Raw genomic sequence first — 13,558 nt, 5'->3', positions numbered from 1 at the left:
GGATAAGAGATCTTTCTTTCTTACAGCTGTATAGTACCACATTGTGTATATGTACCACAGCTTTTTTATCCATTCGTCTACTGATGGACACTTGGGCTGTTTCCAGATCTTAGCTATTGTAAATAGTGCTGCTATGAACATGGGGTACATATATGCTTTCTGATTGGTGTTTCAGGTTTATTAGGGTATATTCCTAGAATTGGGATCACTGGGTCAAATGGCAATTCAATTTTTAATTTTTTGAGGTAACACCACAGTGTTTTCCATAGTGACTGCACCAGTCTGCATTCCTACCAGCAGTGTACTAGAGTCCCCTTTTCTTCACACCCTCGCCAACACTTGTTTGATGACTTGTTGATGGTGGCCATTCTGACAGGTGTGAGATGATACCTCATTGTTGTTTTAATTTGTATCTCTCTGATAATTAGTGAGGTTTCTTCATATGTCTCTTGGCCATTTGTAAGTCCTGTTTGGAGAGGTGTCTGTTCAGCTCCTCTGTCCATTTTTTAATTGGGTTCTTTGTCGTCCTTTTGTTGAGCTGTACGAGCACTCTATATATTTTGGGAATTAACCCCTTATCTGATGTATCATTGGCAGTGATGCTCTCCCATACAGTGGGTTGTCTTTCCATTTTGATGGTTGTTTCTTTTGCTGTGCAGAAGCTTTTCAGTTTGATGTAGTCCTATGTGTTCATTTTTTCCTTTGTTTCTGTTGCCTTAGGTGATGTATCAGTGAAAATTCTGCTGCGTATGATGTCTGAAATTTTGTTGCCTACATTTTCTTCTAGGATTTTTATGGATTCACGGGTCACATTTAAGTCTTTTATCCATTTTGAGTTTATTTTTGTGTATGGTGTAAGTTGATGTTCTAGTTTCATTTTTTTGCATGTAGCTGTCCATTTTTCCCAACAGCATTTATTAAAGAGGCTGTTGTACTCCATTGTATGCTCTTGCCTCCTTTGTCAAATATTAATTGAGCATAATGTCTTGGGTCCATTTCTGGGTTTCTGTTCTGTTCCACTGGTCTATATGCCTTTTCTTGTGCCAGTACCAGGCTGTTTTGAAGTGTAAGCTGATATCTGGTATTGTGATCCCACCTACTTTGTCCTTCTTTTTCAAGATTGCTGTGGCTATTCGGGGTCTTTTTTGGTTCCATATGAACTTTTGAAGTATTTGTTCTAGTTCTGTGAAATATGTCGTTGGTATTTTGATGGGGATTGCATTGAATCTATAGATTGCTTTGGGTAATATGGACATTTTAATCATGTTTATTCTTCCAATTCATGAACAAGGTATGTGCTTCCACTTTTTTATATCTTCCTCTATTTCTTTTCCAATGTCCTGTAGTTTTCTGCAAATAGGTCCTTTACTTCTTTGGTTAAGTTTATTCCTAGGTATCTTAATTTTTGTGCCGCAGTGGTAAATGAGATTGTTTTTTCAGTTTCTCTTTCTGTGAGTTCATCATTGGTGTGTAAGAATGCCGTTGATTTCTTGATGTTAATTTTGAATCCTGGTACTTTGTCAAATTCATTTATTAAGACTAGTAGATTTTTGATGGAGCCTTTGGGGTTTTCTCTGTATAATATCATGTCATCTGCAAATAATGACAGTTTCACTTCCTCTTTTTTAATTTGGATCCCTTTTATTTTTTCTTCATGTTTGATTGCTGTGGCTAAGACTTCCAGTACTATGTTAAATAAGAGTGGCGAAAGTGGGCATCCCTGTCTTGTTTCTGTTCTTAAGGGAAATGCTTTTAGTTTCTCCCCATTGAGTATGATGTTGGCTGTAGGTCTTTCATAAATGGCCTTTATTATGTAGAGATATGATCCCTCTATTCTCACATAGTTGAGCGTTTTTATCAGAAATGGATGCTGGATTTTGTCAAATGCTTTTTCAGCAGCTATTGATATGATCACGTGGTTTTTATTCTTCATTTTATTTATGTGGTGTATCACATTTATTGACTTGCGAATATTGTACCAGCCTTGCATCCCTGAGATGAATCCCACTTGGTCATGGTGAATAATTTGTTTGATGTATTGCTGGATCTGATTTGCTGGTGTTTTGTTCAGGATTTTGGCATCTATGTTCATCAGGGATATTGGTCTGTAGTTTTCTTTCTTATTTTTTTTTTTCATAGCTGGGAAGGCAAGTTTTTTTTTTTTTTAATCTTTTTTGTTGAATGTAGAATGTATTATAGATGTCCCACATTTTTCTCCCATTGATCCCCTCCTCCCCACTCCCACCCCCCTCCCACCTTTTCCCACACTATTGTCTGTGTCCACTGGTTATGCATGTAAGTTCTTTGGTTTATTTCTTCCCACCCCCCAACCCCTTTCCCTTTGAGGTTTGTCTAGCAATGAATTGTACTACTTAATCCCTTCACCTTTTTCACCCATTCCTCCAACACCCCTCCCATCTGGCAACCAACAAAATGTTCTCTGTATTTATTAGAATGTTTCTGTTCTACATGTTTATTTTGTTTGTAGATTCCATTGTTGATAGATATGTATTCATTGCCATTTTGTTTGTTCATATAGTTTATCTTTTTCTTCAAAAAGACCCTTCATCATTTCATATAATAACGGTTTGGTGGTGATGAACTCCTGTAACTTTTTCTTGTCTGGGAAACTCTTTATATGGCCATCGATTCTAAATGACAGCTTTGCAGGATAGAGTAATCTTGGTTGTAGGTTCTTGCTTTTCATCACTCTGAATATTTCTTGCCACTCCCTTCTGGCCTGCAAAGTTTCTTTTGAGAAATCAGCTGACAGCCTTATGGGAACTCCCTTGTAAGTAATTAGCTGCCTTTCTCTTGATGCTTTTAAGATTTTCTCTTTGGCCCTGGCCGGTTTGGCTCAGTGGTTAGAGCGTTGGCCTGCGGTCCTGAGAGACCTGGGTTTGGTTCCCGCTAGGGGCGCGTACCTCGGTTGCAGTTTGTCCCCGGCCCTGGTCGGTTGTGCGGGTGGCAGCCACTCGATGTGTTCCTTTCACATCGATGTTTCTCTCTCTCTCTCTGTTCATTTCTTCCCCTCCCACTCTACCTGTACAAAAATGGAAAAATGTCCTCGGGTGAGGATAAAAAAAAAAAAAAAAGATTCTCTCTTTGTTTTGAACTTTTTGCATTTTGATGATGATGTGTCTTGGTGTGGGCCTCTTGGGGTTCATCTTGTTTGGGACTCTCTGTGCTTCCTGGACTTGTATGTCTGTTTCCTTCACCAAGTTAGGAAAGTTTTCTGCCATTATTGTTTCAAAAAGGTTTTCGATTTCTTGTTCTTGCTCTTCTCCTTCTGGCACCCCCAAGATGCGAATGTTGGCACGCTTGAAGTTGTCCCAGAGACTCCTTACACTATCCTCATTTTTTTGGATTCTTTTTTCCTTTTGCTGTTCTGATTGGGCGTTTTTTGCTTCCTTATATCCCAAATCGATGGTTTGCTTCTTGGATTTATGTACTCTACTATTGAAGCTGTGTAAATTATTCTTTATTTCAGTTAATGCCTCCTTCAATTCTGACTGTGCATCCATCATTTCTGACTGGTCCTTTTTTATGCTCTTGAGGCCCTCACTAAGTTCATTGAGTATCCTTATAAGCAGTATTTTGAACTCAGCATCTGTTAGGTTGCTTATCTCCATTTCGCTTCGTTCTTTTCTTGGGGTTTTGTTCTGTTCTTTCCTTTGGGACCTGTTTCTTTGTCTCCTCATTTTGCCTGCCTCCCTGTGTTTGTTTCTGTGTATTACTTAACGAGAAGTATGGGGCTACCTGAGATCAGATGCTGCTCGTTTGAAAGAATTTAGGAAAAACCTGAAGCAGGATCCAAGACGGGCCCATCCTATGGTTAAGCTAGTGGCAACAGCTTGGGGGCCTGAAAGTTGGGCGGGGCGGGGCGGGGCCTCAGGGAATCACCAGGGCGGAGCTACCAGTGTGAGCCAGGTTGCTGGAGTCCCAGATATGGCGGTTGTCTCCTGCTCCAGGGAAGGGCTCACCAAAGGAACAAAGGCCTCTGACAGCACGTTTGCCCCAGAGAAAGCCCCCTCTCCAGCCCTTGCTTCAGTGTCAAACAGCTCAGTTCTTCCCTGCGTGTCTCTGGTGCCCCTCGAGCTGCCTCCCCCCCAAGCTTAGAGGGAGAGAGTCCGAGAAGTCTGTGCGCGGGCCCTTTAAGGAGCTGCCTGGGGCTCCAGCTGCTTCAGCTTCCCTGAGCCTCAGTTCCCGCTGGTTTTTCCAGCCAGAAGTTATGGGGACTTCTCTTCCTGGCACTGGAACCCTGAGCGGGACACCTGGTGTGGGACGGGGACCCCTCAGTCCTCAGGGAGGACCTTCCCAGCCGAGGTGTCCTCCTGATTTTTATCCGCCACACGTGGGTGTGGGACCATCCGTGTTGCCATCGCCCCTCACCCCTCCTACCAGTCTGGATGTGGCTGCTGCTTTAATTCTGTAGTTGTAGGACTTTCATTCAGCTTGATTTCAGGGGGTTTGCATGATGGTTGTTCTGTAGTTCAGTTGTAACTTTGATGTGGTTGTGGGAGGACACGATACCGCGTTTACCTACGCAACCATCTTGACCAGAAGTCGCTGTAGTTTTCTTTCTTTGTAGTGTCTTTTTCTGGTTTTGGATTTAGAATTATGCTGGCATCATAAAACGAGTTTGGAAGTCTTCCTTCTTTTTGAATTTTTTGAAATAGTTTGAGGAGAATGGGTGTTACTTCTTTTTTGAATGTTCGGTAAAACTCCCACGTGAAGCCATCCGGGCCTGGGCTTTTGTTTGCTGGGAGAGTCTTGATTACCTCTTCAATTTCCTTAGTTGTTATTGGTCTGTTCAAGTTTTGTATCTCTTCCTGGTCCAGTTTTCGGAAACTCTGTGTTTCTAGAAATTTGTCCATTTTGCTTAGATTGTCGAATTTGTTGCCATATAATTGTTCATAGTAGTTGTTAATGATCTTTTGTATTTCTGTGGTGTCAGTTGTTACTTCTCCTCTTTCATTTCTGATTTTGTGTATTTGGGTTCTCTCTCTTTGTTTCTTGGTGAGTCTAGCTAAGGGTCCATCAATCTTGTTTATCTTTTCGAAAAACCAGTTCTTTGTTTCATTGTTTTTTTGGTCTCTATGTCATTTATTTCTGTTCTAATCTTTACTATTTCTTCCTTCTACTTGCTCTGGGGTTTTCTTTTTGGTTTCTTTCTAGTTCATTAAGTTGTGAGGTTAGATAGTCTTTTAGAAATTTTTCTTAGTTCTTGAGATAGGCCTGTAGTGCTATGAACTTCCCTCTCAGAACTGCTTTCGCTGCATCCCATAGATTTTGTGTTGTTGTGTGTTCATTTTCATTGGTTTCCAGGAAATTTTTAATGTCTTCCTTGATCTCCTTGGTAACCCATTCATTATTTAATAACATGCTATTTAGCCTTCATGTGCTCAAATGTCTTTGCATGTTCTTGTTGTAGTTGATTTCTAGTTTCATGCCAGTGTGATCTGAGAAGATGCTTGATGTGATTTCAGTCTTCTTGAACTTGTAGAGATTTAGTTTGTGTTCTAACATGCGGTCTATCTTTGAGAATGTCCCATGTGCACTTGAGAAGAATGTGAATTCTGTAGTTTTGGGGTGTAATTCTCTGTAGATATCTATTAAATCCATTTGGTCTAGTGCTTCATTTAGAGTTTCTGTTTCCTTGCTAATTTTTTTGTCTAGAGGATCTATCCAGTGATGTCAGAGGGGTGTTGAAATCCCCTGCTATGAAAAGTTAACAAAAATAAATAAAAAGAAACTGTCAAAGGGTTGGGGGGAAAAACCGGAAGAGACAAGTGTATCTGAATTCAATAGAAGGAGAAATCCTTATTTTCTAACCTGCTTTGCTAGAGTTCAATTAAAAGAAAAATTAAGTCAGTTTTATTAGATCTGATGGTAAGTGAGTCAGCACTGATCCCAGCCATAGGAGCTGCAACAGAAACAACTCAGCCTGTCAAGAAGTTGGAGTTGAAGATTGAGCAGTTGTTTTAATACCTGACAATCAAAAAATATACTTTTAAAAATATTTATTTATTTTTATTACAGATATTTCTTCTTTTTCCCCCACCGATTACCTCCTCCCTCCCCACCCTGTCCCCAGCTTTGTTGTCCATGTCCATTGTTATCTCTCCCCCACCGCCCTCTCTTCTGGGGATTGTCAGTCTGTGCCCCACTTCCATGTCTCTGGGACTACCCCATTCCTCAGACTGTTATGTTCATTAAATTCCACAAATAAGTGAGATCATATGATACTTATCTTTCTCTGTTTGGCTTTTCTACTCCTCAAACTGGATAACTGATGTATCTTCAAGTTTACTGGTTCTTTTTTCTCAGAGTCTGCTGAAATCTGATATTGAACCTTCTACTGAATTTTTTGTTTCTGTTATTAATACTTTTTAGTTCTAGTGTGGTTTTGTTGTTGTTGTTGTTCCCTTTTGTCATTTGTATCTCTTAATTGATATTCTGTATTTGTTGAGACAGTGTACTTCTGTTTCCTTCAGCTCTTTATCCATATTTACGGCAGCTGATTTAAAGTCTTTTTCTAGCGTGTTTGATGATTGAGCTTCCTCAGAAAGAGTTTTTGTTAATTTCTCCTGGGAACGGACCATACTTTTATTGTTTCTTTGTATGCTTTGTAATGTTTTAATGAAAACTTCACATTCTGAATATTTTGTGTTAATTCTAGAAATCATATTTATCCCATTTTTCAGGGTTTATTTTTGTTGATTGCTCTGAGTGTTAGTTGTTTGTTTGCTCAGTGAGTCTTCCAACCTATTTTTGTATAGATTTTATTTTTTGTTGTAAATTGTCTATGAAATCTGCCTCTTAGTGGTTAGCAAATGTGTTGATAGATGTTTCCTTGAGCACATGGACCCAAAGAGAAAAAGTCTTTTTACTCGGTTTGGGGAATTCCTTCAAAGTTTAGCCAGGCTGTTTACAAATTCTGCCTCAGCCTTCATTTCCTGCTTGTGCTGAGCCTAAAAATGAGTTGTAGGTGAAAGTTTAGGGTCTTCTCAGGTCCTTTCTTAGTGTGCATCCTGTCCTGAACATGTTTAAGGCTTTCTATTTTTTTTAATCCTCACCTGAGGATATTTTTTTATTTATCATCAGATAGAGTGGGAGAGAGGGAGAGAGAGAGAAACATCAATGTGAGAGAGACACATCGACTCCTGTACAACCCGACTGGGGCTGAGGACGAATTGCAACCGAGGTATGTGCCCTTGACTGGAATTGAACCCGGAACTCATTGGTCTGCAGGCTGATGCTCCAACCAGTGAACCAAACCAGCCAGGGCTTGGCTTTCTAGATTCCCCAGTATGTATGAGCACTTTTCAGTGCTTTGGTTCCCCAAAGAATCTGTCTCCCAGCTTTTACTACAATTGTCTTGTAATCTTTTGATGCAGTCATCAGGTTGTTATTTATCTACTGAGATCTAAGTTAGGTTCCTTTTTTATTATTAAGTTTTTTGAACATAACTAGGGTGAATAGTATAATGAACTTCTGTGTACTTTTATTAACATATGGATAATCATGTTTCATTTACCTACCCTAGTCCTCACTATTTTGAGGAAATCCCAGCCATCATGTTGCTTGATTTCATATGTACTTTAATTGGCAGATAATATAAAAAATAAGGCCCTTTATAAAAAAATATAACTGTAATACCATTATCTCACATTACGTTCTTTACATGGACTCCCCTTTTCTAGTTATCCAGGGATGTAGTGAAAACACTGAAAAGTATTCTTTGGACATCCTGCTAAATCAGTGGTTCCCAACTAGGGCAAAATTGCTATTTTTCACCCCATGGGGGAAGCTTGGGACATTTTACAAAGTCTGGAGATATTTTTTACTATTAAAACTGAAGGAGGTGCTACTGGTATCTTGTAGGTAGAGGCCAGGGATGCTCTCAAACATCCTACAATACACAGGGCAGCCTTCCACAACAAACATTTTCCATTCCAAAATGTCAGTTGTGCTGTGTTTGAGAAATCCTGTGTACAGTGATCCAAAGGTATTTTTTTAGCAAAGGAGATTGCTGGAACATGGTAGCATTGAAATTAAATGATACCTCACATCTCCTTTTTAATGATAGGGTATGTGCTTAGAAAACTTTAAAAATAATGCCTGGCTTGTGTTTCTCAGTGGACTGAGAGTCGTCCCATGGACTGAGAGGTCCTGGTTTGATTCCCGGTCAGGGCACGTGCCTGGGTTGCGGGCTCGATCCCCAGTAGCAGGAGTGCAGGAGGCAACCAATCATTGTTCTCTCTCACGTTGATGTGTCTCTGTCTCTCTCTAAAAAAAAAATCAATAAAAACATATTTAAAAATATTGTAAGGTGAGCACTTGCAAACAAAAGATGTATGATTATGTGGACTAAAATATTTGGGTCACATAGTACTTAGCTTGTAGGAGAAATAACCAAGTGCTTTGTGTCCTAGTTCTCATTGTTTCACATTTTAGTCTCTCAATCTCTTGAAATTTAAAAAGATCAAATTTCAAAATATTTTCCTACAATTGTGGACTTAAGTAGCTGTTTTTTTTTGAAGGTCAGGATTCAGAGGAAACATCAGGAGTACGGTATTACCCCTTACCTGTGTTACCTGTTTGTAGCCAGTAATGCAATCCTTCAGTTTCTCAAGCAATATATTTACTCAGTTTTTTAAAAAAATTTACCCAGTTTTAAAAAAAGCAAACAATATGTTTAACAAATTTATTAATGAGATTTTAGAAAGACAAAAGTAAATGGAGATATTTTATTTACCATGGCTTCTGGGAAAGAAGTACTAAGTCATCATCTGTTTTAATAATGAATAATATATCAGAAAAGGCCTAGTAAAAATAGATGTAAGTGCTTATATAGATATTGTATTATTTTTTAAAAAATTTTAGCAGGTTCTTAAAATAGCCTCTGAGTCTCAGTTTCCTGACTGTGAAATAAAACAGTAATTCCTTATAGGGTTGCTGTGAGGCTTAATTACTTGAGTGAGTCTGTATATATGAAACTGTTTTAAAACTATAATATGATGTACAAATGTGAGTTTTCCAAAAAGAATTTCTTACCTCATTATGATAATATGGGCAGTTGAATGTTATAGACAGATAAAATATTTCCCACTAATTCTCAGAAAGAGTTGTTGAGTGTTATATGTATAGATATTCCAGAGTTACTTTTGTATATCTACTATTTCTGTTTACTTAAGTGAAAATTTTCTAATTTGAAGTTTTACATTAAGAATTTTATTTGTCTGGAATAAGTAACCTGATTATGAAAGTGGATAAAGGATCTATCTGGCTAGACAGTTCTCCAAAGAAGATATACAAATGCCTAATAAACACATGAAAATATATTAATAATATAAAAAACTGGAAATAAAAGCAAATGTCCATCAACTGATGAATGGATACACAAAATGTGCATATCTAGTTATCCAGTGGAATATTATTTGGCAATAAAAAGGAATGAAGTACTGATACATGCTACAATATGGATGAACCTTGAAAACATGATGGTAAGTGAAAAGAAGCCAGTCATGCAGGACCACGTATTATATGATGGCATTCTATTAAATATCCAGAATAAACAAATCTGTAGAGACAAATTAAGTCAGTACTTGCCCAGAGCTGAGGTGGATGTCTGGACTTATTGATGGCTGAGGGGAGAAGGGTTTCTTTTTGGGATGATGAAAATGTTCTAAAATTAATTGTGGTGATAGATGCACAACTTTGTGAATATACTAAATGCCACAAAATTGTACATTTTAAATGAAATTTTATGGTATGTGAATTAGATCTCAATAATGCTCTTTTAAAAAGTTTTACTTGTTTGGATTTAAGCACATATTTTTAAATGTATATTTTAAATGTCATCTAGGCCTAGGTTACCCTTGCATATAGTGAAAAACAAAAAATATCCAAACGGCTATATTGTGAAAATTGGCTTCCTTACATTCTTGTCCTCTATCAGTTAGGTTTTCAGAGATTTTTATACATGTGTACAAAACAGTTTGTACAAATATGTGTAAAAAGGTGTGCATGTGTCAGTGTCCTTGTATAAACAAACACACACTAACGGCAAGATATTTCACACTGTTCTGTGTCTTGCTTTTTTTGCCCCTACTTTATAGAGATCCTTTTATATTAAAGTACATAAAGATTTGGAATTAGATTTTTAATCTGCTAAATTAAATTATTGTTTGGAAAGCAGGAAAGAAATCTGTTTAAAGAGCCTTTTGTTTTTAAAGTAGTTATTAAAATGTGTACCTTCCATACAAATTCCCTCACTCTCTGTATTTAGTAGGACCATAATATAGTTTTGTTCCAATGCAATGCTTTATTGTTGTTATTATGGTAAGGACACTGAACGTGAGGCCTATCCTCTTAGCAAAATTTTAAGTGTACAATACAGTATTGTTCATTATAATGTTGTACAGTGGCTCTCTAAAACTTGATAATCTTGCACAACTGAAACTTTATACTTGTTAAATGGCAACTCCTCATTTTTCCTTTATCTAGCCTCTGGCAACCACCATTCTACTCTCGGCTTCTGTGTTTTCAGCTATTTTATATACCTCATGTAGTTGGTATCACACTGTATATGTCCTTCTGTGTCTGGTTTATTTCATTTAGCATAATGTCTCCCAGATTAATACATGTTGTCACATAAGGTAGGATTTTCTTTTTTTTTTTTTTAATCCTCACCCGAGGACATTTTTCCATCTTTTGTACAGATAGAGTGGGAGGGAGAGAGAGGAAGAAAGAGAGAGAGAGAAACATCGACGTGAAAGGGACACATCGAGTGGCTGCCACCCGCACGACCAACCAGGGCCGGGGACAAACTGCAACCGAAGTACGTGCCCTTAGCAGGAACCGAACCCAGGTCTCTCCGGACCGCAGGCCGACACTCTAACAGCTGAGCCAAACTGGCCAGGGCGGATTTTCTTCTTTTTAAAGGCTGAAAAAGAATTTATTGTATTTATACAGCATATTTTCTTTATTCATTTGTTAGTCAATGTCTATTTCGTTTTTTTACCATCTTGGCTATTGTGAGTAATGAATGCTGTAATGAACATGGAAGTAGAAATATCTTTTTGAGGTCCTGTTTTTAATTCTAAATATTTTAAATACCTAAAAGTGGGATTGCTAGATCATATGGTAGATATATTTTTAAATATTTTAGGAACTATCATACTATTTTCTTTAGTGGCTGCACACCATTTTATATTCCCAACAGTGTATAATGACTCTAATTTCTCCACAGCCTTACCAACACGTTATTTTCATTTTTTTTTGCTAGGGACCATACTGATGGGTGTGACGTGAAATCTCATCGTGGTTTTTGATTTGCATTTTCCTCATGATTAGTGATGTTGAGCATCTTTTCATATATATATATTTTTTATTATTTGTCTAGTTTGGAGAATTATCTATTCAAGTTCTTTGCCCATTTTTTAATTAAAAAAGTTTTTGTTTTGTTTTTTTTTTTGCTACTGAGTTACAAGAGTTTCTTATATGTTTTGGATATGAATTTCTTATCTGCCATAATTTGCAGATATTTTCTCCCATTGCTTAGGTTGTCTTTTTACTCTGTTGATTTTTTTTTTTTTCCCTCTTGACCTGGATATGATTTGTAGTTTGTTTTAAAGCAAATGAACTTCAACTGCCCCCAGATTTTTTGATGTGCTCTTTTGCTATGATAGAAGGTAAATAGCAAACAAACAAATAAACAAAACCCTAAGCCTCCTGAATTAAAGAACTGGTACTACATACCTATGTGTCGAAATATAATCAATCAAATACAATTAAAATTGGTAGAGGTCTTATTTAAAGTTATATTTGTAAGATAAAAAATCTAGAGAGGGGAACAAGTAATATTAACTATAATGAAAAATGGTGTAACTATAGATACTGCAAAGAGTAAAGATAAAGAATGTTAATGAATATATGAAAATTTGGAAAAATAGTCAAATTTATTTTATTTTATTTTTTTGGTTCATATATTTTTTAAATTAATTAATTTATTTTTGTTACAGATGTTTTTCCTCTTTCCCCCACTGATTAACCACCCCCCCTCCCCGCACTGTCCCCACCTTTGTTGTCCATGTCCATTGTTCATATATACATGAATGTAAGTTCTGTGGTTTATCTCCCCCCCCACCCCCTTTTCTGAGGATTGTCAGTCTGTATCCCACTTCCACGTCTCTGGGTCTACCCCGTTCCTCAGACTGTTATGTTAATTATATTCCACAAATAAGTGAGATCATGTGATATTTGTCTTTCTCTGCTTGGCTTGTTTCGCTTAGGATGATACTTTCCAGATTCCTCCATGTCGTCTCAAAGGATAAGAGATCTTTCTTTCTTACAGCTGCATAGTACTTCATTATGTATATGTACCACAACTTTTTTATCCATTTGTCTATTGATGGACATTTGGGCTGTTTCCAGATCTTAGCTGTTGTAAATAGTGCTGCTATGAGCATAGGGGCACATACATTCTTTCTGATTGGTGTTTCAGGCTTCTTAGGGTATATTCCTAGAAGTGGGATCACTGGGTCAAATGGAAGTTCAATTTTTAATTTTTTGAGGTAACACCATATTGTTTTCCATAGTGGCTGTACCAGTCTGCATTCCCACCAGCAGTGTACTAGAGTCCCCTTTTCCCCACACCCTGTCAAATTTATTTTAAATTGATGGGGAGAGTAGAGGGTAAAGGGAGGATAAATGGTGATAGACAGAGACTTGACTTGGGGTGGTGAACACACAGCACAATATACAGATGATGTACTACAGAATTGTATACTTGAAATCTATACAATTTTATTAACCAGTGTCATCCCAGTAAATTAAAAAAAAATACAAGAAATAAAATGGCAAAAACAGTAATTCAAGAATAACATCATCCTGAGTCATCCTATAATCACTACAGTATTAAATCAGTACTTACAAATCATATTAGGAAAAAAACTAGGCCTAGCCCTGGCCAGTTTGGCTCAGCGGTTAGATCGTTGGCCCGCGGACCAGAGAGTCCCAAGTTTGGTTCTTGGTAAGGGCATGTACCTTGGTTGCAGTTTGTCCCTGTCCCCAGTTGGGGTTGTGTGGTTGGCAACCAGTCGATGTGTCTCTCTCACATCGATGTTTCTCTCTCTCTCTTCCCCTCTCTGAAGATAAATGCAAAAAATGTCCTCGGGTGAGGATAAAGGTAAAATAATATAAAAAAGAAAAAACTAGGCCTAGATGGCTTTATAAATAAGTTCCAGCAAACATCCTAGGAAAAGGAATTCTTCAAATAGCAAAGAAAGAGACAACACATCTCAACTCATCTTAAGATGCTAGTGTAACCTTCTTACCAATACAGGATACAGTATGAAAAACAAAAATTTCAGTGTGCTTTTATTCATGAACATGGAGTGAACAGCATATTAAAACACTGGGTCCAGCATTGAAAACCAGCAAAAGCTCCTGACTAACATGGGTTTATTTTTTGCAATTACAATTTTTAATTGCTATTATAGCTGACTGTGTAATTAATACGCTGATAGAGTGTATTTTTTAATATATATAT

The 13,558-nt window shown here is 37.5% G+C and overlaps 1 protein-coding gene across 2 annotated transcripts in view; it reads left to right on the top strand.

Annotated features, from left to right (window-relative positions):
• Positions 1-13,558, top strand: part of LOC118641781 (S-adenosyl-L-methionine-dependent tRNA 4-demethylwyosine synthase TYW1) — a 159,205-nt gene that overhangs the window by 63,783 nt on the left and 81,864 nt on the right. The gene's annotated exons all lie outside the window — the stretch shown is intronic.

Source organism: Molossus molossus, unplaced genomic scaffold (genome assembly GCF_014108415.1).
Source record: "Molossus molossus isolate mMolMol1 unplaced genomic scaffold, mMolMol1.p scaffold_m16_p_3, whole genome shotgun sequence".
Taxonomy (NCBI): Eukaryota; Metazoa; Chordata; class Mammalia; order Chiroptera; family Molossidae; genus Molossus; species Molossus molossus.
The sequence above is the reverse complement of the archived record's forward strand: the minus strand, read 5'-3'. Positions and strand labels throughout refer to the sequence as shown.